A 27,765-nucleotide genomic window follows, 5' to 3' on the forward strand; every position below is an offset into this window, starting at 1 on the left:
CCTTTCTCATCATCTGATAGGGTGTCATAGATTTTCCCTATGTTTTTTAATTTACCTTCCTTTGTGATCTCATTTAGTAATATGTCAAAAGGGGCCAAGTCAGTGTCGGTCTTCTTCTTCTTTTTGGGGGTCAGCTTTTTCTTAGGTGTGGCTTTCTTGACTGGAGACCTTACAGCTTGTTGCTTCTGTCTTGTCCTTCTAGGTGAAGGAGTGGATACCAGTGAGGGGTCTCTTTTCCTAACAAATCTTTTGAAAGTTGCTGGCATATCTCCTTCTGAGGAGGTATCTACCGGTGATAGATGAGTTTCAGGCTGTTGGGCTGCCAACTCTTCTTCTGTTATGACAGTTTTCTTTAATACATCATCTTTTAAGGCTTTTGCTTGCCTGGATCCTTTCCTCATAGATGCCTCAACTTTGTTTACTCTCTTTTTAGATTGAATTTGACTTTTGATGTGCTCAACACTACCAAATACTTCTTCCTTTGGTTCATTGGGGGCTTCCAGAAGTGCTTTGGCATAAGTTTCCACTATGTGGTCATCTGTTTCATACCCCATCTCTGTAACCCAGATTGTTCTTGGGATGACTGCTTCCATCTAGATCTCATCCTTTTTGATTACAAAGCATATATCATCCTTGTATTTGTTGACAATTTCCTGTGATAGTCTGATCCTCTTATTCATTTTGACCTTTAGTGCTTGAAAATACTCATGGATATTCTTTTCTTTGTTTTCACCCATGTTGTTGAATAAGTCAGACAATTGTTTTCCTACCGGTATGTCAAATCCAAAATCCTTGTTGCCTATACCGGGAGCCTGTTTGGTTATATATAGCATTAAATATACAAGTAAATTTCCAAATCTAAAGGTTCCTTTCTTATCCTTCTTGATTTTTGCCAAATTGTCAATTAACTCATCTTTTAACCATTCACAGATATCAATTTTCACATTGTCCTTAATCATATCATAAGCACTCTTTATGCATAAACTGGAAATAGAGTTAAGCCAATTTGCATGAGTTGCTTTGTAACCTAGAATCATGCTAATGAATCTCACATTTGTATCGGTCACATCATTAACCCTCAATGATCTTTTGTCGAATGTTGCACCAGTTAATTTCATTACTAGGTCATTGGAGACCTTCTTGGTTTTGTCAGGTCTAGTACCGGTGGAAGGTAACCTTGTTACTGCTTTCACAGCTACCTTTGTAATTTTATGTACTGAGTCAAGCCAAAAGAATGAGCCATGTACCCTGCTAAGAACTATCCTAACCACTTCCTTGGGAAATTCAGGAATGCAGAGGATTTCAGTGAATCCTAGGGTTTCAACAATTTTATGTTCAGGTTTCACATTTCTGGCATTGTCACATATAACTGATTTATACATGTTTTTGATTTCTTCAACACCTAATTCCTCTATGTTGCAATGAATATACATTCTAGGGTCTTCTACATAAACAACACCCTTTGGAATTTGGGAAAATGAACCTCTGTTGTCATCTTTCTTAGCTACCTCGGGAACTAGTTGAAACACGGGCCTAGGTCATTTTATAACCTCGACTACTATAGGGTTTGCTATGAATTCAGGTGTAGAGGAGGATGCCATGATGATAAATACCTTTTTCTGCCTTTGGATGGATTGATTGCTGAAGTGCTTTGCCTCTTTGCTCAGAATGCCTTAGCTCGGAAATCTTCGTGCCCTCTGAAAGTTTGAATTCACAGTGAAATGAAATGGAGCCAAAAACCTTATTTTATAGAGTCATTTTTGCTACCTACCACATTAATTGTTTGTCAGTAATGTATTAACTCAACTTTATTTGTCGGTAATGAAGGATTTTCAACTTCTTTTCTCTAACCAAGGGGATAATAGCACATGTGTCATTAAATTGCCAAACCCTCAAGATAATTTTCTTCAATTTGATGAAGAACATCCTGCCAGTGGAGCATTGCTCTGTCCTGCTGGTGGAGCATCATATTGTCCTGCCGGTGAAGCATTTGTTGATTCTACCGGTGGAGGAGTAACCCCAATATTTAGATCACCTTTTCTAATCCATTGCTTTGAAAATTCTTGCTTAACCTCTTCAACCTTTTCTTTACCTTTCAAGCTAGTACTTTTGTTATCTACCAGTGTACCTTTACTTCTACAGAATTTAGCAGTATGACCAATCTTGTTACATGCATAACAAGTTACATTATTTTTCTGAATGGCTTTCCCATAACCTATGCCAGTTTGTGTTCTGCATTTATTTGATAAATGACCAAATCTTTCACAAACATAACATCTTACATTCATTTTGCAATTTTCAGAGTTATGACCAATTTTGTTGCATTTGGTGCATTGACCGATGGGAGGATTGATGTTTTGATAATTCCTAGATCTACATTCATTTTCCCTATGACCATATTTATTACAGTTAAAGCATTTTCCATTGAATTTGTAAGTATTAGAGGGTCTTACCGGTTTTCTTTGATCCTAGGTATTTGCAGTACCAGAGCTTTCTCCAACTTCAAATCCAACTCCAGAAGTGTCACCTTTGGGTTTTTGATTCTTCAATAAGGTACCAAATTCTTCTGAGCTTTTCTTGAATTTTTCTTTATGTTGATTTGCAGTTTCCAATTCCCTTTCCAAGATCTCTTTTTGTCTCATTAGTTCATTCGAGTCATTTTGAGTATGCATCAGATCTGTCTTCAATATATCATTTTCATAGCCAAGTCTTGTGTTCTCATTTGCTGCATCACTTAGTCTTCTGGTCAATTCTTCTTCATTCTTCTTTCTATCCTCAATCTCTTTGCAGAATCTCATAGTCATATCCTGCATTTCATTTTTTGTTGTCATGATCTCTTGTTTCGATTTGCTTATCATATCATTTAGTGATTCCTTTTCATCATTTTCATTTTGCAATTTTTCACAAAGTTCTCTTCTCTTGTTTCTTGTAACAGTAAGATTTTCTTGAAGTGCCAGAATAATGTCCCGAGCTGCTTTTAAATCATCTTCTAATTTGATATTTTTCAACTTCTTTGCATCATAGTCAGTAAGAGCTCCTTCAAGTTTCTTCATCAAATTTTCCATCTTTACTGGTGTCAAGATCTTCCTCAAGCTGTTAGGCTTTTGAAAATAGAGGACCAAGCTTTGATACCAATTGTTAGGGTTCCCACAGATATTGAGAGGGGGGGTGAATCAGTATCTGACCAGTAATGAAGTTTTCTTAAAACTAAATATGTAGAATATAAAGTAACAGTATACCGGTATGCAATAATTAATGCAAATAACAGAATCAAAAGCATCCACATGAAAAGAACACCATAACACAAGATGTTTAATGAGGAAACCTGGTGTGGGAAAAACCTCAGTGGGATTTGTGACCCACAATATTCACTTACTAGCCAATAAGAGAATATTACTTACAATAGGGGCCTGCACATGCAGGAAGGCCAACTACCTAGAGCTCACTACTCAATAAGAAGTCACATTGACTTACAATGAGGATTTACACAAATCCAATATTCTGTACTGCTTTACAATAGCATCTTCAATGCCAGATTCAGTACCGGTTCTTGCTCTATTCTTTACATATACCCTTGACTTATAATTCGCACATTAGGTCTACCTTATAATTTATTTATTGCATTCTATCCATATCCTACAAATGCCTACAATGATCTCTTTTATATACAAGAGTCATTTTACAATTTGCCAAGTCGGCTTACAATGATAAACAAAATATTACATATCAAAAATCCTATCGGCCTCTGTGCCGGTATACATATTTCCTTCTGTGCCAGTGTACATCTTCTGTGCCAGTGCCGGTGTAGATTGATCTTCTAATGCTGGTGCACTATCTTGCCTGTGTTATACTTTGCTGGTATAATATCTTGCTGGTGCCATAGGATTGCAAGGTTGCCTATATAATTCTTTGCCGGTATAATGTCTTGCCGGTGCCATAGGATTGCAAGGTTACCATCAATGACAAAACCTTCAATCACACACAATTTCTCATTGGAGTGTCCATATGCCAACATGTTATATGTTATTCTGGATTTTGATTTTCTCATCATTCTCTCCACATGCAACACAAGATTTAAATTTTATTACAAAGGGGATAGGGAAATCAGAATTTGAGAATAACACTCCATTCTGAGGAATAACATAGGGATTCTTAGTAATCTTCTAGTAATCCTCTCCAAGCCATTTCAAATGCACCTTCATCCATCTCTTCTGCACAGTAGATGCTTCCATCAAACCTCAGACTATCCTTCTTGAAAACAATACCTTGATCTGCCATCTCGGCTCTCCTCAAGCAATTAAGATTCTACTAGAGCATCTAGCTTTGATACTAATTGTTAGAAACAATCAAGAAGGAAGACTGAGAGGGGGGGTGGGGGTGAATCACTCTTGACTGGATCACAACAAATTAAACTTAAAAATATAAACTAATAGACTACAACAATAAAAGATAAGGAAATTAACCACACAACACACAACACTAAGATTTTTGACATGGAAAAATCGGTTAAGGGAAAAAACACGGTGGGAACCTACCCATAGTAAGATGATACTCTACAGTTGTATGTGAAAATATTACAATGGTCAATGCACATGCATTCAAGAATATTGCCTTGAGCTCACTGCTTAAAAGATATATGCCCAGAAGGCTACAACCCTTAGGGAAGTCTCATTGATTTACAATACGAGTCAGACTACAATCTGGAAGAAATGAACTACAATGATAACATCTACAAATGCCTAATGATAGTTCTAGTAAAGCAGAATTGTCTGCTCTGCAATACAAAACTCACCTCAACAATTCACTGAATGATAACTCTCTTGTTCACACAATCACCTCTCTCTAATAATACAATCATAATATTGATACCTAAATTATATAAGCATCTCACCTATATATACAAATCATCAACCCTCAACTTATGATTACAAATATTACATCACATGATACAAATATCAACCACTGGACTAATATTATGATTTACATTACATAGAATGGGACTAATTAAAATTCCCAAACAATCAAATCCACTGAAAATCATGCCAAGATCAACCGCAACACGCTATGCCACTAGAAATATTAAATAACACAAAAATCATCACTGGTTCATAGTAGTCACCAAAACATCGCACAATGATCAATGTGGATCACCAAAATAAATAAGAAACGACTAGGAAACACTAGCAAGCACATTAGAATCATCCAAAACAATTGCACCAACACCTCTTTTCAAATCTTCATCGGTCAACGTCTCAATGCTCAAGAACACAACCAATCAGCAATTGTCATGAAGAAAGATAACTTGCGGAGCACCAAATCATGAACCATCTGAAATGAATATACACAAGATCATCTGAAACAATATCTCAATGTTTCAATACAAGATCTGATCACGCCAGAATATACTGGAGGAAATACCAGATTCAACAAAATAGTGATCAACAAAATCAAACTACAAAACCGGATCAAAAACTCTTTCCAAACTCACTAGAATAAACCATAGGAATATGTTGACATCAATGACAACATCATATGCTAACAACAACAATGACAACAATCAAATCCAAAAATGTCCCCAACTCATGATGAGGATAAGTCCTTAACTCAAGTAACTATTGTCCAATTAGGGAATCTTGACCATAGTTTGGATAAGCTTCAACAATCAATGGGTCAAGAACACATGAAAAGTGAGGAAATACCTTTGATTAGAGGCTTGAGGAGAATTATTCAAAGTGATGAAATTGGTGTAAAAGTGATGAATGGAATCACTAAAATTGTTTACTCTAATGTTATGCCAATAAAAAGTTGCATTGAATCTCTTTGTCTTTCCAATCCTACAACTCAAGTAGTGGGCACAATTCTATTAATCAATAATCCTACATACGTCCTTTCCCTACCCTTCCATTTATGTCATAACTATCTCCTATGGGTCCACCTACCATAATGTTCCACCTTTTTATTCTCAAAATCTACCTATTTATCCTCATGCTACACCTCAATTAAAATCCAATGTGTCCAATTCCAACTCATTCATCGAAGCCATTATAAACAATTTAGCTCATAGTTTCTTAGGTAAAAGTACAATGCTATGTCATGTTTTATGCTAACTTATTAGCACAAGTGAATTTAAGTATTTCTAACTAAAAATCAATTTTAGTCAAACATATAGTATATATAAAATCATTATAGCTAAGTTATATATGGGTCACAACTTTTCCAATTAGAAGTGTCTACTAAATGCATATTTTATATCACTTTCAGTTTAATTACAAAAAAACAAAAAAAAACTTGAAAAACTCGATGTCTCAACAACTCCTACTCTTATAAAAGAAATAAAAATTTTGAAATGTAAAAGTACCTTTTTATAGATCTACAAGTGAGTATTCCAAAATATATATCTTTTAATATTTCAATTATTTTTAATAGCTAATATTTTATTTTTATTGAAAGTAGGTCATCAACACTAAAATATAAGATTGATTATCTTTTTAGGGAAAATACAAAAATTTATTTTAAAATTTTGAAAAAAATATGATGCACTAGAGAAAATAATATATGTCAGGATGATATAATTATTTTTTAATCTTGACAAATAATCAATAAAAAAGGTGATGCCAAATGGAAAGAGTTTTATTTCTAACACACAACTTTTCAAATTTATTGAAAAATATATATTTATAAAAAATAGTAAAAAATATATCCATGCACTAAACTTTCAACTTATCAATATATAGAGAAAGAATTGAACAAAAAAAGGTAAAATTTACTAAATAAAGTGTGGCACCTTGTGTAACTTCAATTTCAACATTTTATTAGCAACTAAATTATAATGTTTACTTTATTAAAAACTATATTCATTTTTTTAAATTAAATAAAAAAAATACAAAAAATAGTTTATATTTTATTAGTTTGCATCATTTCAAAATTCAAAACATATATTTCACTTTCTATTGATTCAATTTAAAAAATTGAATCAATATTGGTCATTTTCATTATAAATCTATGAAACAACTTTGTACTTTCACCCTCTCATGGGTACTAAAAATGAGTACAAAGTGTTTTGGCTCATTAGATATGGTCATCTTGATTACCAATAAAAAAAATTTAATCACTAAACTAAACTTATTGTGTAGGTTGGAAATGGGTTAATAGGTCACCTCCATTACAAATCATAAACAAGTATGTGATCACAATGGCCCAATGGAGGTTGGAAACTTGATGGCCACAATAACAACACCACTACTTAGTGAACAAACTATGGAAATAACCCACTCTTTACTAATATAAATTTAATTTTGTATGCATGTATATATTTTTATGTGTTTTTCCTTCCAACTAAATGTTTATTGAGTAAATTTCAATACATAATAGTTCAAATAGAGAAAGCACAAAATTTTCTAGTTGATTCAAACATCTCCATTTTGGTAGCCAAAAACAACTTTCTCTATTTGGTTACTGGTTGTACACACTATATTTCTAGAACCATAACAAAAGTTTGTAGTCAGATAAATATTTATTATATTGAGATCTATTAGCCTATATATATAATTTATTAGAAGTTATGTTAACTTTTCACATAATTGTCATAGGTGTTTCTAGTACCCATTATCATTTTGTGGTTCTATTAAACAATTCAAGCACCTTTTTCAGTCCAACTCATAGACCAAGGTAGCTTGTGCTTGGATAAGTTGTTTATGGAAATTAAAACCTAAACTCTCATTATGACACATGATTCCTATAGGTGACTAGCCATAAAATAACAATTAAATTTCCTTAAACTTGGTATTCTAATCATTCACATGTCTCCTTGTATAGTAATGAATGATTTTTTTAATGTTGTTCTATAGATTCATTTGCATGTTAGTTAAAATTTTCGAAGAGAAGATGGATGTCATATATAGATAGAGCTCTCTAGATTGGGTGGCTAGATAGATATATATGCATGCTAGAAAAATGATCTTCTGTTCTCCAAATCAAGCCTACACTACAAAGATAGGCATTGGTCATGGGCCTGACAAGTTGACCAATAGTTCACCTCCACTATGAATTTCTAACCTCTGCTAGGACATGGAAAGGAGTTATTACTAGGGTGATTTAACTAATCATTATTTTGTAATTACATCATGTGTGGTTGACCTAATTTTGTGTGAAGTTTGTTTCAAGTTTAGCATTTACTTTGTAAGCGTTTGAACAAATTGTGTGCTAAATATTTACTAGTTGACATTGACTCATTTGTGAAGTGTGTGTTTGAAGAAAATATGTATGAAATGCACTAATGTTGCATGAAATATATTTGAACTTGTATACACTTAAAAATGTTCTGAAGATAACTAATTAAATAAGCAATTATTTAATTAATCTCCCTCCCCAATTTAATTGAATTCACTAAGCAATTTGATTATATTTCCCTTTTCATCTACTTATTAATAAATCTAAGGATTTATTAAATAGGTTCATTTCATTTCACCCCTTTAATTAATTAATTCAAATTAATTAATTCCCTTCATCCAAAATCATTTCTTCTAATCCATTAATAGATTAAAACAAACCAATCATAAGTTGTTGAGATTAATTATCCTTTTCCTATTATTTGAATTTTTAAATTCAAATTCTAATAACTTCTACTACTCCTAAACCTGACCATTCCTAACCTTAACCCATTCTACCTACCACCATGTCCCCTTTCATCCAAAATCTTCTAGAACCTTGTGACACTTGTCACTAAGTGTTCCCTTTCATCCTACTCCTTCTAGAAGCCTCTTGACACTTGTCATCATAGAGATGATAGATGTTCCCTTTAATCCATCTCCCTTTGCCATCCTCCTCCAATTTAACCATTGATATCTTTAGATCAATCTTGACCATTGATTCTTGCCACATCACCCCTAGCCTTGGAAAATCCAATAAATAGACCTCATTTTGGAGCTCAAAAAGTCCCAATTTCATATGATTTTTGCATATCATTTGATTCCATCTTATTTTCATCTTATGCATTGTTATTATAGGCATCTAGCTTATAGTTTATCGATTTTAGCAATGTTATCATGCTCAATTTTAGCTTAAATCTTATCTTAATCATGCTAGATCAATCATTCATGTAGCTTAATCATGCTATTCTTGCTAAGATCATGCATTTTCATCTTTCAAATTCTCCATCTAAGAGTAGTCAAGTCATTGGAATATGCATAATCAGATCTGAGAGAATTTTTCATACTCGCATTTACTAGGAGGCAATAAGTCGATTAGTTATGGTTTTGTCTTTCTTTGATTTAAATATTCTAACCATGCTTGTAATGATTTATTGAGTGCATTGTGTTTGCAGGTGCATGTACACTTCCTAGAGTACGACATTTTGGCACCCACCATGGGGCAGAAATCATCATTTTCAGCCTCTTAGTCTTTAGCAAACTTCATCTCTGTCTGGCTCTGGTTCAGATATTCGTACGAGTTGCCCTTTTAGATCATATGAACTAACTTTTAGTCTGTTACAAAACTTCATCCTGACTCATACGAGCCTCTTTTCCTTTTCATACTAGAGATAAATGCATGTCATACGAATTTCTATGTTGCAAATTCTTTACTCGTGCTATCTCATCCTTACTCGTACGAGCTTTATTTCATTATCGTACAAGAGCTAAATTTGTGTCGTATGAATTTCTAGCTGCAAAATCCTATATCGTACGAGTTTATTTTGGTCTCTGAGTGAAATCTAAAGTTTTGGCATACTAACTAGAAATCTGTGTCGTACGACTCTCTGCCTCTGTGTTTTTCCACAAACTGCAAGTTAGAATTTTCAAGTTTGTCTATATGTTGGTAATCTTTTTTTTTGTAGGCCTTCTGGGAATTTTTAGCCCTCAAAAGTGCACATGATGTTTCAAAATCTCATCTATAACTCTTGGAGAACAATGCTAGGGGACCTTTCCAATGAGTTAAACGGTTCATAATTTCAAGTCCCGAGAAGAAAGTTATGCCTATTTGAAGTTAGGATAAAATTTCATATAGTTTTTTTTGAAAATTTTGTAGTTCAGATCACTAATGTGAATCTTGTTCTGTCTATGAGATTTTTGGCAGCCTAACTCTTTTCTGTAGGATGATTTATGAAGATACGCTTGTCAAAGACATAATTCAAAACACAATCATGACTACTAACAGATTTATTGCACACTTGATTTTGGGCTAAAAAAATGAACAACCATGTATTTCATGTCATTGATGATAGGTGGGTATGCTCTCACCTTTCTTAGGTGATTAGAAAGCTAGACTCATCCTTTTACTTTCATTAGTGCATCTCTTTAGCAAGCCTACCCTCTTGAGGAGTTATTAACTCTTAGCCCTTAAGGCCAGTGAGAGGGGAATGACCTAAGTGGGAATGACTAAAGCCAAGTAATCCAACCCACTATAAAATAAATGTGTTTTCGATGAAAATAAAAGCAACGGTAGTGCTCGAGAATATCTCTCCTCCATACCTTTGGGTATATCAAACCTTGGTTTTCAAGGCTGGGAGACCTCTTAATTGAGTTTATACCCTAACGCGCCGAATAGATCCCTTACTAGTGCCAGTTAAAATAGAAGCTACCCAATTCACCTCTAAAAGGGTGATAATCTTTGTGCAAGAGAGATAGTAACTCTCCCAAGACACTTGCCATATCATGCCCCCATTAGCATTTGGAGTCAGATAATACGACGTGGAGAATCCATTGCATGAGACTCAGCGGTCATATTCTGATTAGCTATTGGGTGTGTACCTAAGCCATCAAGCAAATGTTTTCATTCTCAGCCAACTTCCTTATGGTTTAGCTTGATTGGAGTCATTTATCACATCATGTGTTTGTTGTGCATTCATCCCTAAATGAGAAAATCAGACACCTAAAAACTGGAAAACATCAGCAAAACATCATCAAAATTCAAAATCAAAATCAGTAAAACAAACACTTTTTTCCGCTCTTTGCAACCTGTCGTATGAGCTTTAATTCTCTATAGCACAAGTCATAATCTCTATTAGACAAGTTAACTTACATAAAATCATTTTTCATACTATCTGCTACCCTGTGTCGTATGAGTCATCTGTTTTGTCATATGGTCTATAATCCCAAGTCGTACGAGTTGTTGCTATTTATATTAAAAAAATTGTTCTATCATATAACTTTGTATCTTGTGTCATCCTAAGATGAATCTTATGTCATACAAAACTCTGCATCTGTCAGTCCAGAGCTGTGTTTTGCATGCCTATTTCAGATTTATCATTTCTGCCTGATCAATTTGTAGTAAGCATAAACACCTATTATTTGTTAATCTTTGCTTAGATTGTCTGCTTGGTTTGCTTGGTCAAGTTATCATCCGTCAAAATCAGACTCTAGAAGATAAACACCCCAATATTTTCAAAGTGTTCACCCCCAACATGTTCAAGATCTAAACATCTCAAAGTGCATTATCACCCTCTTTGGTAAACTGATCACTCAAACATAGTTTCTCATTAGGATCAATCATCCTTTATCATGAAACTAAAATGTTTGGTCAGGATAACCTTGTCCCACATCGTAGGATATATCATTCCTACTAGACTTGGTTCTTATCAAATCATCACCATTGCACTCCTAAACCGAAGATCAAAAAACTTGCAAACTTTTAAACACTTGAATTCTCTTTTAGTGTCATATCACTCTATTGCCTTGAAATTGACAATTGATCACTTACTCAAAACAACTTTTAGACAATCAAATCCCTGAAATGGAAACAGAAACATTTGAAATAGATGAAAAACCATATCAACATGACATACCAAAGCAAAATACAAGTAACAAGGCAACATATCAGAGCAATCAAACAAGTCCAAAATTAGAATCCAACTATGTTAAAACCTCACAAGGGTTCAAATACATCTCCAAAGAAAAGTGGTTCTTTTATGCAACTCTTAAAAATGTCCCTAAAGGACTTGGATAAAGAAGATCAAAATTGTGCACCCATGTCTAACAATGATCCATCCATCCATAAGAAAATTGATGCTCCAAAGGCATATATTCCTACACCTCCTGAAAGCTTGCAAGAACCTTCCATAGCATCCTCACCAAACAATATACCCATCAAACCTATTTTAGAGGATCTTATTCAAAGCTCATCTCCTTCATATCCAGACATTCATTCATTGCAGCATCCCCATAGCGCTTCCTTGCAAATTGAAGCCCTCATTCATAGAATGCTTGTTAAACATGTCCTAATAGATGGGGGATCCGGCTTGAATATTTTCTCTATGAATCTTGTCTGTGCTCTAGGCTATTCTGAAGATGCAGTTGATCCCCGAAAAAGGATAAAAATCAAAGAACATAATGAAGAAGAGCATTCATCTAAATGATTGGTGATATTACCCATCACAGTGGGACCTTTACAAAAAGGCATAGCATGCCAAGTTCTAGACTTGGACCTACCATACAATATACTCTTGGGGAGACCATGGATACATGATATGCAAGCTATACCATCAACAGGTCATCAGTGCTTAAAATTTAGATACAATGGACATGAAATCACAATATCAACAGACTCAAATCCATTGCAATGTTGTAATAATCTGAAATCAACTCAAGAGATCATTATTCCACATAACAAAGAGGCAGCATCTTCAAGCAAACAATCCAAGGAACAATCATTTGAATCAATTTTGTCAAACATGGAAGAAAAAATGCAGCTAAAAGATCAAGGGACCAAAGAGTATTTGCTATCATGGAAAAAAAAACAAGAGCAACTTCAAATTGAGAGGGATGAAGAAGCAGATATAGGAGTCGATGTAGTTCACATGTATACAAAACAAATGTTAGGAACTATCCTACCTGAATCAAAATCACATTCGACTGACGTGGACTTAACCAAGGACAATTAGGATTTTCTTGTACAAGGTCATTCTGACAAGAGTATCATTCTAGACATGGAAATACATACTGAAAGCTCTGCCATCTCTCTCATGACCCCTGATATCTTTGAAACTATCAAACATGAGGATCCTTTTTCCTTAAGTTGTCCTGAACCTATGGAGTGGGAAAATGAAGGACACACTACTATTGATACCTTACCTAATGACTATGCCATATGCTTATATCTTGATGAAATCAAACCCGCAACAACTTTCACTAGGGATTCGCTAATGTATCTTCAAGTCAAATGGATGTCAAATCTCCTAGTCACAAAACTGAAAATCAAGAAAACAATATCAGGTCTAATGCTGAAAACCAGTTATTGGCAACATTAGATCAGAAAAAAGTAAAAATAAAGGATGCATCTGGCGATGAAAACCTCCCTGAGGCGCCAAAAGATGGAAGATTTCACACTTTACCTAAATTTTATCAAGAGAAGTTATCTATCATAATAGAACCAGCAAAGGTAGTTATCATTAACACAACTGATCTACATCCATCAGTATTTCCATCAGAACTAGCAAGACAAAAATAATTGAAACCATTCAAAAGATGGCAAGTCAATTTTACCTGTTCATATACAGACGTTCAAGGGTTTGATCCATATCTTATGATACATCACCCAAATATCACTCGAGGAGCAAGCATCAATAATGGAACACAACATGGATCTGGAGCTAGTATTTTATTCATCACACCACAAGGGCATACAATGTTGAAAGCATAGAAATTAAGCTTTAAGTGTACAAACAATATAGCAGAGGATGAAGCATTTGTAATAGGTATCAAAATGACTATAGAATGGAACATTAAACAACTTCAAGTCTTTGGAGACTCTCAACTTGTCATTAATCAAATCAATGATGACTATCAAACAAAAGATGACAAGCTCATGCCTTGCAAAAAGATAGTTGATGATTTCAAGAAGTACTTTGTAGAAATAACTTTTGAACAGATCCCAGGAAATGATAATAAAATAGTAGATGCCATGGCTACACTTGCTTCTCTATTGCAGACACAAGAAAATCAACAATTTTATGAATTCCTAGTTGAAGAGTTGTTTCATCCCGCCTATAATTGTCCTGATTCCCAAACCATCTATCAAATTATTGGACACGATTCCTCCTGCTATGGCCAAACTTACACACACCTAAAAGACAACATCTTACTTCCTGACTTATCGAAAAACCAATCGTCTCATTATACTCTCATCATGGATACCCTGTATAAACGAGGTCTAGATGGTACTCTCTTACGATGTCTCGAACAAGAAGAATATGAGAAGGCTTTACATGAAGTCCATAATGGCATTTGTGGCACTCATTCAAGTGGTGTTACCCTTTTGAAAAAACTCATACGCTTGGGCTATTATTGGCCAACTATGGAATGAGATTCTTTTCAGATAGCTCGAACATGCAAATAATGTTAGATCCATGAGAACTTGATTCATGCACGAGCACAAGAACTACATGCTTTAGCAACATCTTGGCCTTTTTGCCAATGGGGACTTGATCGGGTAGGAAAGATAAATCCTTCTTCATCTAATGGACATAAATTCAACCTGGTAGCTACTGAACATTTCACAAAATGGATTGAAGCGGTACCTCTCATAAACATCACAGGAAAACAAATTACGACGTTTATCTTGAATTATATCATCTGTCGCTATGGAATACCAATGACCATTATCATTGATAATGGGTGACCATTCAAGAATCAAGATTTACAAGAGCTATGCAAGAAGTTCAAAATCCAACACAAATTCTCCACACCATTTTATCCACAGGGAAATGGGCAGGCAAAAGCATCTAACAAAACTAGTCTGAAAATCCTTAAGAAGATAGTGAAAGATGCTAGGAAAGATTGGCATATCCAACTAAACCCTTCTCTATGGGCCTACTGCACCAGTATCTGCACACCGATAGGTGCCACAACTTTCTCTCTTCTATATGGATCAGAAGCCATATTGCCAATCGAAGTAGAGATACCTTCTCTACATGTATCACTAAAAGGTCTCATCCCATATGAAGAACAAAGAGTATCTAGACTACAAGAGTTAGAACTAATCCATGAATGCAGACACAATGCCTTTGAGCATCTAAAGGTATATCAACAAAGAATGTATTGGAGCTATAATCATAATGTCAAACCATGAGTCTTTCAAGTGGGAGAACTAGTGCTAAAGGAAAATCCACGCAACTAGGCAAATCGAGAAAAGAAAAGAAAGTTTGAACCAAACTGGTTGGGTCCATTTGTGGTCACAACAGTATTTGGATCAGGAGCATATTAGCTATCAACACAGGATGAAGATCAACTTGAAGAACCTATCAATAGCATGCACCTGAAGAAATTTTATGTCTAAAAAATTAGAAAAATCTAAAACAGTGAAAAATAAAAAAAAATAAAAAATAGTGAAAAATCAAAAAAAAAAAATAAATAATGAAAAAGCAGAAAAATCCAAAAAATTTAAATATCAGAAAAAGCGTAATAAAAACAGACGGTGAAAACCTGGCAAACAGGCACTATCTGTCAACTAGTTCTTCCATCTATTAGTTCATGCATTTTTTCTTCTTGCATTCATTCATATTCCATCATCGCTAACCATCATAAAACCTTTGTACATATGCAGACATCTAAGGTGGCTTCTTGTCGTGGTTTGGATCATTGGATATATCATAACAACTTTTTTTCTAGGCTTGGGGCAAAATACTACACCTAGCTGGGGGCAAACTCTTGATCATTTTGAGCTAAATCAAACAAGTAGAACAAATAGTTAGACAACTCTTAACAAGTGAAAACTAAGACACATCCAACATTGAACACAAGATCAAACTATCAACTATCAAGATATTACAAAATCAATCTAAGCACATCACACACTTTTCAGTGGATAATATCTTTTGCATAATGATTTTAACATGATTGTTCAAATTTTCTAGATTGCTGTTCGCTATCATGATTTCTGCATGACTCTAGGATGTCATTGACTAGAGGAACATGGATGAAACATGATATTTTTCTTATCTGCTATCTGAAAATTAATCATTAATATGTGCAAATTTGTCTCGGGACATGATCATTAGAATATCATTGAAGACATTTATGATTTGCATATTGAAATGATTAATACCTCCTGTTTTATGCAAGCAACACTCAGGTTATCTCAGTTCAATTATACCTTGATGCTTGTGTTAACTTGCTATATCAAAATCCAGGAAAGAAGTGCTCAGGTCATCATGTTTTAATTATACAATTGATGTTTGCACTCACTTCCCACATTTCAAAAGCTCAATGATGACAAAATGCAAAATAATCCAGTGACTGGTCTAGTCATAGTTTGCATTCTATTGCATTTCATTTGCATTTTAGCTTGCATTTCATTATTGCATGGGATCCTACAAGCTCCTTTTATCCAAGGTTAAATCTATCACACGAATCATCAAAGTATCATCACAAGTGTATACACAATCAAAATGATGACTCATCTCTCTTAGATATTGTCAACCCAACAAAAATCTTATGCTATCTCTCTCAAACAGAATCAACAATCAGCATATCCAAATATTTCTGCAACTTGTTATCAACAAAATGATAGTTCTTTATCTATCAACCTTATCAAATCAAATCTATCAATCAAACCTAATTGATTTGGATCATGTCTTATATAGGATGAATCCTTCCTGAAACCAGATGATCTGATTCTAATTCATGTCTTATATAGGATGTATCCTTCCTGAAACCAGATATTCTGATCATGTCTTATAGAGGATGAATCCTTCCTAAAACTAGACACTTTGATCATCATTGTCTTAATCAAGATGAATCCTTCCTGAAACCAGACTGAATCTAATCAATCGATATTTTTCAATCTTATCAATCTAAGCAGTCAAGCTAATCGAAGAACTCGCACTTTCATCAAACAATAGTTGCAAAAATCAAATCAAATCTATCGAGATATCAATCTCGCAAAACTCCAAAGATTAATTATCTCAATTGATCTCCTGAGGGGGCATCAGCATACCACAATTTAGCAATCAAGAGCTGGGGCATCCTAGCAAATCAATACCATCATCAAAATGAGATTATTCTTTGAATCAACGTGTCATCACACCTCACTTCAAAGAGGGGAAAAATGTATACACCTAAAAATGGTTTGAAGATAATTAATTAAATAAGGAATTATTTAATTAATATCCCTCCCCAATTTAATTGAATTCACTAAGTAGTTTGATTAAATTTCCCTTTTCATCTACTAATTAATAAATCTAAGGATTTATTAAATAGGTTCATCTCATTTCACTATTTTAATTAATTAATTCCCTTCATCCAAAATCATTTCTTCTAATCCATTAATTAATTAAAACAAATCAATTCATGAGTTGTTGAGATTAATTATCCTTTTCCTATTATTCAAATTCTCCTAACTTCTACTACTCCCAAACCTAACCATTCCTAAACTTAACCCATTCTACCTACCACCATGTCCCCTTTCATCCAACATCTTCTAGAACCTTGTGACACTTGTCACTAAGAGTTCCCTTTCATCCTACTCCTTCTAGAAGCCTCTTGACACTTGTCACCATAGAGATGACATATGTTCCCTTTAATCCAACTCCCTTTGCCATCCTCCTCTAATTTAACCATTGATATCTTCAGATCAATCTTGACCATTGATTCTTGCCAAATCACCCCTAGCCTTGGAAATCCTATAAATAGACCTCATTTCGGAGCTCAAAGGGTCCCAATTTCATATGATTTTTGCATATCATTGGATCCCATATCATTCTCATCTTATGCATTGTTATTATAGGCATCTAGCTTATAGTTTATCAGTTTTAGCAATGTTGTCATGCTTAATTTTAGCTTAAATCTTAGCTTAATCATGCTATTCTTGCTAAGATCATGCATTTTCATCTTTCAAATCCTCCATCTAAGTGTAGTCAAGTCACTGGAATATGCATAATCATATCTGAGAGCATTTTTCATACTCGCATTTACTAGGAGGCAATAAGTTTATTAGCTATGGTTTTGTCTTTCTTTGATTTAAATCTTCTAACCATGCTTGTAATGATTTATTGAGTGTATTGTGTTTGCTAGGAAAAGGTACACTTCACAGAGCACAACAGAACTTACACATTCACTTTTTGTAAAGAGTATAATAAAATTTAACATTCACTTGTCAATGTTTAAAGTTTTGTATTTACTTCATATATGTTTAAAGTTTTTGTTTGAATAAACAATATGTGAAGTTAACAAAATTTGTGTGAAATGTGATTTAACTTTGACAACCACTTTATTATATTTGCATTTTGGCATATGTATGTATCTTTGAAGTTCACTTATAATTTGTATGAAGTGTGCACTAGCTTTGGCATTCAATCTTTCTCTATGCTTGAGCAAATTATATGTGAAATCAATAAAAATTGTGTAAAATGTGTTAAATTACTCCAATTCACATTGTCTTTGTTTTTGTTGTGTTTATGTCATGTGTGGCTAGACTAATTTTGTGTGAATATTATTTTAATTTTAGTATTTACTTTGTGTGTGTTTGGACCAACTTTTTTGTGGAATCTATTATATTTTAAATTTTACATTCGCTTTGTTTAAAATATGTACTAGTTGACATTCACTTATGTGTAAAGTGTGTATTTGAACAAAATATGAGCAAAGTGAACAAATGTTGCATTAAATATAAACTTTAACATTCACTTATCAATGTTTAAAATTTTCCATTTACTTTGTATATATTTGAAGTGCGTGTTTCAACAAACTATATTTGATATGAATAAAAATTGTGTAAAAATATTTGGCATGTGTTTGTATGTTTGAACTACGCTTTCACTTTGTACGAAGAATGCACCAACTTTGACATTCACTTTCGTTGTATGGTTGAACAAACAATATCTAAAAAAATAAAATTTGTATCAATTGTGTTTTAACTTTACATATTCACATTTTGTGTGTTAACATCATATGTGGTTGAAATAATATTATGTGAAGATTGTTTCAACTTTAGCATTTACTTTATGTGTGTTTCAACTAAATTTCTCATTCACTTTGTGTACAATGTGTGCTAGTTGACATTCACTTATGTGTGAAGTGCAAGTTTGAACAAAATATATGTGAAGTGAACTATTGTTGCATGAAATGTATTTGAACTTTCACTTTCAATTTTGTACAAAGTGTAGTAAAATTTAGCATTCATTTATCAATTTTAAAACTTTTTCTTTTACTTTATATATGTTTGAAGTGTGTGCTTGAACAAGATATATATATATGAAAAAAAAATTGTGTGAAATTTATTTTAGATCTGACAACTAGTTTATTTTATTTCTATTTTGGCGTGTGTGTGTATGTTTGAACTTCACTTTTACTTTGTACAAACAATGTACTAACTTTTGTCGTATGTTTGAAATTGACCATTTTTAGTATTGAATTTTAGGTTCCATTTTTAGTATAGATTTTTAGTACCTATTTTTAGCACCCATTTTGATGACCCACTTTGGGTACCTATTTTAAGGACCTATTTTGTGTACCCATTTTGATTGCCAATTTTGATAAAACCATTTTTATGACCCATTTTTATGACCTATTTCTATGGCCTATTTTGATGACCCTGTTTGATGACACATTTTTTGTACCTAATTTTAAAACCCATTTTTATGACCTATTTTGTTGACCCATTTTGAGTACCCATTTATATAAACTATTTTGAGTACTCATTTTGATGACCCATTTTGATGATCCCTCCTATGACCCATTTTTATGATCTTTTTATGACCCATTTTAAGTACCTATTTTGAGCACCCATTTTTAGTACCTATTTTGATGACCCATTTTGAGAACCATTTTTTATTACTCATTCTAGTGACCCAGTTTGATGATGCATTTTAAAGACCCATTTTGATGACCCAATTTTAGAACCCATTTTGATAACCCATTTTTTTTTTTTTTGGGTAAAGGTGGTGAGCCACCATAATATATTAATAAATAAATAGTAGAGATTACAAAAATTGGTTCAAAGAGAAAACTAGAGGAAAGAGCTAGTAAGAAAACCTCTAGTTATGGCTTGAAATATTAAAGAAAATACCATAGCAATCTAAACTAAAAATCAAAATAAGCCTAATACAAGCTACAATAGGCCCAACCTGAGCACTCTGGAAGGAGAGATACAATGAGGACCTCAAAAACCAATCAAATAATGACTGGAATGTCGATGTGGACTCAATAGCCAAAAAAACTTCCAAAAAAGAGAGGGGGAGGCCATCCTCAGAAAAGGGATGCCAACCGCAACAGTCGAGAAGATTCACACTTCTGGAGTGTTTAGCTGAGAGACCATGGAGTCGAGCACAAAGGAGAGACAATGACTCTGAGGATAAAATGAACAGAGACCCATCTCAAAGAGGTCTAGAGGCCACGGGCCCGAGAATAAAATCCTAATTTGAAAAAAAATGTCTGGTAGAGACCCATAAGAAAACATGACCACACTCCTGGAAGGGGGTAAACAGGTGCACAAAGACAACATTATCCACTATACCAAATTGTGGAGTCAACAATTCTGGACTTGGAGTGCGAAAGCTGCTCAAGGGGCTTTAATAATATCACATAATAACAAATATGGGCTATGACTTAGATGTCCATACCAACTCGAGACCCTAGGGAAATTTTGCATTATTATACTGCAAGGGTAATAAATTGATGCAAAAATTTCAAAATTGGAAGACAGGTATCTCCGCTACTTCCCATTTGAAGATCCTACTGAGAATTCAATATCCATTAGAGTGGGGAAGGAGCTTGCATAGCCATGCGGATCTATGGAAGCATGTTTCAAAATAACTCTCATCCCATGAAATATGTTGCATACTTGGGAAACTATATCTTCCCCCAAATTCTCTACATGATATTTCAGCCAGTGGTGAAAAGAGGCAGAGGAGTCATAAACGAGACCATTCATAAAGGAAATGTAGATTGCCCTGGCTAAAGACTACTATAAAATATCCTCTCTATCAAATAAACCGCCAACCCATGTGTCCCCCACCAAAAGATTATAGTTTGCAATTTGAAAGTTTAATTCCTCCCAAGTGAAGAAACTAGGTTGGACAACAGAGCCAACAAGGAATCTTGTATGCTCTACTGACCATGAGAGATCTAAAATAAATGAAGAAACCCTGGAGATCACCCATGATAAAGGACTGAATTGATTTTCTTCCAACCATTCTGCACCAAGGATTTGAATAATCACTTTTTCCACCTTCGAACATGGAATGATGAACAAGGTCGAGAGATTGATTTGGTTGACACCCTATGGGAAAATATTTTGAAGAGGGTCATGGAGGACTATTCTAGAAGTCATGAATATATCAAATTGTATTTCCCACCTCAAAACTTCAGAGGAAAGAAAAGTATTTAATGGCAACTTCAATGTGTCTCCATAGAATGAAGTGAAGAGACGGGAACATGTGAAAAAATTTGCATGATGCAATACTAAATGTCCCTGAAAAGTGTTAACTGAGAGCCACCGAAGGACTCCAGTGCATTAGAAAAGAATGGGATGTGTCCAATCTACACACATGTTGCTAGGTGACTAATCTACACAAGTTGATATGGTACATGTTAGGGCAGTCCGGCCTTATAAATTCTTAGTGTGAAATTGAAATGATGGAAATATTTTCGCACAAGAGGAAAAAGGTACATTAATGATTGAACAACACTCAACTACACGGCTTCTATATTTTCTCTGAACTTGAGCCCTTCAACATTTTTTAGGAGAGACCCTGAAATTATTTGTTCTCCATGAGAGAGATGGCATCCCTGGTTAGCTAGAAGGTCTGCTAGAGCATTCGCCTCCCTATAAAAATGAGGGACTGAATATTCATCAAATTGAAGGAGTTGTTTAACTTCTTGAATAATATATAATTTTCCAATTGCATTTTACTGTTGAGGAAGTTGAAAGAGCCATAATTGTGTTCATAGAATCTCCTTCAATAAAGATCTTTTTGACCTTATTGGTGGTAGCCAATCTAACCCTGAACAGGAGAGCCTGGGCTTCGGCCACATTATTCAATCCATCTACTATTTTGGCCATGCCACAACTGGAGATGATTCATAAATGATTCCTTAATACATAGCCTAAACCTGAAATCTTGGGGTTGCCTTTCAAGGCCCCATCAAAATTTAATTTAACATAGCCTAGGTCAAGAGGTTTCCACTTGATCTCTTTTCTGATAGGAACCTTTGGTGTGTTAATGAGTAGACTTCCTTTGAAAGGAAGAGATGTGTCTTTCCACTCTGAGAGAATTTTATCATCCCAAGAAGTGAAGCTTGAGTGCAAACCTATCTTTTTCGCTACATGGGCATTGACAGGCTCTGATATCGATGCTTCTAGCTTCTTGAGAATATTCGGAAGATTATTGGACTCCTTTCTGAAAATCCTCTTGTTTCTTTCCCACTAGAGGTTCCAAATTAGAATTGCAGGAGCCACTAACCAGTACAAGAGAAGAAAGAGTCTGAGTGAAGGATGGGCCACGAGTCAAAAATTGATGTGAGATCTTTGGGGAGTGGAGATGACCAGTTAACGATGATAATCTCTCACTTGTTAAGATCTGACCTTTAAGTTCCAACCAAGAGAAAACTCCATCCTTTTGGAGCCCTTTTTCGACCCAACAAAATTGAAATCTTCTGAAGGGAGGTACCTATTTTGATTGCTCCACTAATATATAACCATGTTTAACTATGTAATTTCTAGAGTTTGATGGGAGCCAAATGAGTTTATCTAAAGAATAAAGAAAGGAGATAGATGTCTTATTGAATTTTGGCAAGAGAAGTTGTTTTTCATTTAAGGGTGCAAGACTATCGAAAACGTCCGTCCACACTGGTTTGGGAACACCATCACCTTGTTCCAAATGGAAATAATCACTAACACTCTTGCCCAATGAATTGGAGAGACATCTCCTAATTTATTAAAGCCCTTCTATACTGGACAAAGAGAGGGGGTATCCATTCCAAGAGTCCTCCAAAAATAAAGCTTTTTGACCATTGTGTTTAAGCCAAGATAGATTTGGTAAGAAAATGAATCTAAATGAAACCATAAAGTTCCATATATGGGAGCCTTTAGGAAGATCTAGAGTGGTGAAGATTCTTTTAGGGATTTCCGAGTCTAGATATTTTGCTTTGATAATTGAAGTCCAAAGGGAGTAATGTGAAGAGTAGTGTTTCCAAATCATTTTTGCCCCTAGAGCTTGATTTTTATGTTCAATATTATGGATTCCTGCCCCCCCCCCCCCGAAAGCTTTAGTAGTACACACTTTATCCTAAGCCAACAAATGGATTTTTTTTTTAGGGTTCTTACTTCCCTTCCATAAGAAGTGTCTGAGAATGGTTTCAATGTTTGATCTGGCCTATTTTGGCATGGGTAGAACAACCATGATATAGTTAGGGATTGTGGATAAGACTGCCTTGATTAAAAGAATTCTTCCTGCTAGTGACAACCAGGAATTTTTTGAAGAAGCCATTCTATTTCTAATTGACAAGATGATATTCTCCCAATACTTTTTTTTCATGCAGCCCACAAAGAGTGGGATACCTAGGTAAGTGCTGGGGAGGGAATCATGTTTAAACCATGACACCTTGGATAGCTTATGAGTCAAGGATTGGTGACAATTAAGGAAGAAGACTCTAGATTTTGAGGTAATAACTTCTTGACCAAAGGCTAGGCAATGCAGGTCTAGAGCTTTTTTGATCAGTTTAGCTTCCTTAATTGAAGGGTTTCCAAATAAGAGAGTATCATCTGCAAACAAAATATGAGTGACTAAGATTTTAGTCTGAGGGATGGAAATTCCCTTCTAGAGATCTGAAGAGTGATAAAAGGTGATCATTCTACTTAGAGTTTCAACCATTATTATGAATAGGGAAGGGGATAAAGGATCACCCTGGCGGATACCTTGAGAGTAGGAAAAAAACCTAGCGATTGATCCATTAATAAGGATAGAAAAATTTTCTCCTGAGATGCATGATAGGATCCAATTGTACCATCTCCTGTGAAACCCGAATATGATAAGTGTCTGATAAAGGAAAGTCCAATTAACTTTGTCATATGCTTTGATCATATCTAGCTTTATAATCATTTCTTCTTGGTTAGTTTCTATTACCGAGTGAATGATCTCATGAGCAATCAAGGCACCCTCCGAGGTCTCCTTTCCCTGTTAACACATTTTGAGTTCTCATTTTGGCACATTTTTAGTACCCATTTTAAATGACCCACCTTTAGTACTGATTTTGATGAGCCACTTTTAGTATCCATTTTAAATGACCCACTTTTAGTATTGATTTTGACGACCCACTTTTAGTACCCATTTTAAGTACCCTTTTTGAGTAACCATTTTTATGACCCAAATTGATGACATATTTATAGTACCCCTTATGACCCATTTTGATGACTCATATTTTTTACCCCATTTTGATGACCCATTTTGTTTCCATTTTTATGACCCATTTTTTAGTACTTGTTTCTATGTCCCACTTTTAGTACCCATTTTTATGAACTATTTTTGTGACCATTTCTATGACCCATCTTTAGTGGCAGTTTTTATTAAAAAAATTTATCTACCCATTTTTTATAACCCATTTTGGCTACCCATTTTTAGTTCATATTTATAACCTATTTTATGAATCCATTTTTATGGCCCATTTTGATGACTTATTTTTAGTACCCATTTTTAAGACCCGATTTGATGATCCATTTTAGTACCTAGTTTATGACCCATATTTATGACCCATTTTTATAATCCATTTTTATGATCTATTTTGATAACCAGTATTGATGATCCATTTTGATGACTCATTTTGAGTACCCATTTTCATGACCTATTTTGATGACCCATTTCTAATAATCAAAATAGCTACCCATTTCAATGACCTATTTTGAATACCCATTTTGACGATATATTTTTAGTTCCCTGATTTAGTACCTATAATATAATAAATTGCAACCTTGTACAATTCACACCTCATACGTGTGCTCGTACTTTAGTGTGTCTTATCTCCATTTCCCCTAAAACTATTTTGGCCCCTTTTTAACCCAAATATGATGTCACTTGTTGGAATTGTTGAGTAGACCCCATCCCAAGGTTGTTATCATATATTTGTTGGCATGCTTGTCCTATTCTTGGAGGACAAGGCAGTATGGGGCCCCTTGTTGGCATTATGTTGTCATTGATGTCAACCAGTATAAAATGGCTATCAGTATAAGAGATGTATGTGCAGAACTGTCATTGATGCATATAGGATGTGATGTCTTTGATGTCACCTAGTATTGCAGGTCACCGATAAGGGAGAGAATGTCATTCAATACAATGGCCATTGGAGTCACTGGTACACAAGTTAGTGTTTGACTTGTGTTAAAAATATGGACAAGAGTCCGATATGATATAACAATCGGTAAATGATGACATCTGTAAGAGAGGAAGATGCTAGTTGGTTGATTGTGATGAAGAGGAGGAATGTTATCTAAATCATATCAAAACTAGAGGTGATGCATGTGCAAGCCACTAGTATGTTGTGTGGATGTCAAATAGTAGGACTCCTACGGGAAAAAGATGCAGTCACCATTTGAATAGAAGACTGACAGTGAGTGTGCCCAAACCAGATCACATGTGCCTATTTGAAGATATGCTACTCAAACAGGGAATCCATATTGATATAATGTCAGAAGCAGATGGCAAGGATCCACTCCCACCGATAAGTGGAGCTTATCACCTATTATACATGTGTTGCATCATTGTCCTCCGAGATAAGACAAAAGGTTAAAGACAGGTAATTGAAGGCTCCTACCAGATGAATTGGTGTAACTCTAATCTACCTTAGGTGCATAAGATTAGAGATATGCACCGGATCTTTCAAGTAGACATGATGTGTTCGAGTATAGAGATTGAAGGATATGTTTGTCCCCTTGACAAACCGACTGAGATGATGTCTGAGCTGATGAAGAAGAAGGCAAGGTCAAGCTGCTATAGATAGAGAGTGCAACCAGAATGTAGATACCTCTAATGGAAATAATTGAAGGTTGATGACATGGTGTCATCAAAGTGCCTACTGGCAAGTATGTGAATTGGTAAGAAAGCAAAGAGCCTAGGTGATGTGCTCCTACCTGACAAAGATGACCATATGGTGGATTGATATGTGTGCTGACCAGTTGAGTGTTCCACTGGAAGAGAAGAAAGGTTAAAGGTTGATTATAGACCGGTTACGGTATAATCGATAGGGTTTGTGAACTAGTAGATGGACCCGGTTATTAGGTTGGTTAGTAATCATATCCAGACTGACATAGGTGACCTAGCAAAGGAGGATGTTGTTACAAACCCTATTTATCTATAATTATTATTTTTCATTTATAGAATTGAAATAGAATTGTTAGTGAAATAAATGATAATAAAACATGAATTCAAATGCAATGAAAAGATCCACATTACGTTATTTAATTGCAATTGAATGATCAATATTATTTTTATGAAACTAGGGATTTTCATTGATAATGACCAATTGAGTATAAGTGAATCGAGGAATAGGTGATCATAGATGAAAGTGAGAACATGGTTTAGGTAGAGTTGTCTTAGCTCATGGACGTTGCTAATAAATGGAATCTCACACATCACTTTAGAATACTTATACATGCATTTGATATATAATTGGAGTTTGTGATAGAATTAGAATTGAATTTTTATGAGTTATTGTGAAATATTATGCTTTATTGTTAAAAGAGATGTATTTTGTTTAATGATTTAAAAATGAATAATGACCATATGATTTCATGTTTTTTTGTGCAGATATGTGTGATTTAGTGAACTATATATATTTATTTGCTTACTTATAAATGTACTTATATATATATATATATATATATATATATATATATATATATACATATACATATATATAATTATATGTATTATACATATATGACTTCGAATAATGATTCGATCATATACATGTAAATTTGTATGTAATTATAATATATATATATCTATCGAATTATCATGAGATTAAAATACCTTCATGAATTTTGTTTATACATATACATAATCATTTTATATTATATATATATAAATATATATATATATATACATATATATGTATGTATATATATACATATATATGTATGTATATATATACATATGTGTATGTACATTATTACATGGCTGAGTTTTCTTGGAATTATGATAAATGCTGAAGAAGTTGATACTTAGGAAACTTGACCTGCATGACATATTGCAATCATTGAAACTTAGAGTTATATAAATGCTAGAGGGAGTTGATTTAGGAAGAATCAACACATCATGTATGTAACAATGAAGCATATCCTACATTGCAAGGAGGAAGTGGATAAGTATATCAACAATAAAATTAAACAAACACATTGTGTTTGAGTTTAACTCAAACTGTGTTGATTAATATATGCATGAAAGGAACATATTTAAAAGCCATATATCTGATATGGTGGCAAGTTATCACTACAAGTTGTAGTAAACAAACCATGCATGATATGAGGGAAGTTGACTTGGCATCGTAGAGACTTAGAAACCATTGGCAAGAGAGTCGATATTAATATCAACCATGCATCAAAATAGATTCATAGTGTTCAAATTAATTACAAACTTTGAAAAGAACCGCAACCACATGGTGAAGTTTATAGACTGCATATGTAGTGTGTACCACTGTAACAAGCCTACATGGCTAACTGAACTATTAGATGTGGAAGTAAACTCTTAGACTAAGCAATTTCCTACCCCACATAACAACACCAACAATAATGAACTTAACGGCTTGAGCGGTTTGGTGTCATGTAGTAGATAACAAATATCATTTC

The sequence above is a fragment of the Cryptomeria japonica genome, chromosome 1, assembly GCF_030272615.1.
Source record: "Cryptomeria japonica chromosome 1, Sugi_1.0, whole genome shotgun sequence".
Classification (NCBI taxonomy): domain Eukaryota; kingdom Viridiplantae; phylum Streptophyta; class Pinopsida; order Cupressales; family Cupressaceae; genus Cryptomeria; species Cryptomeria japonica.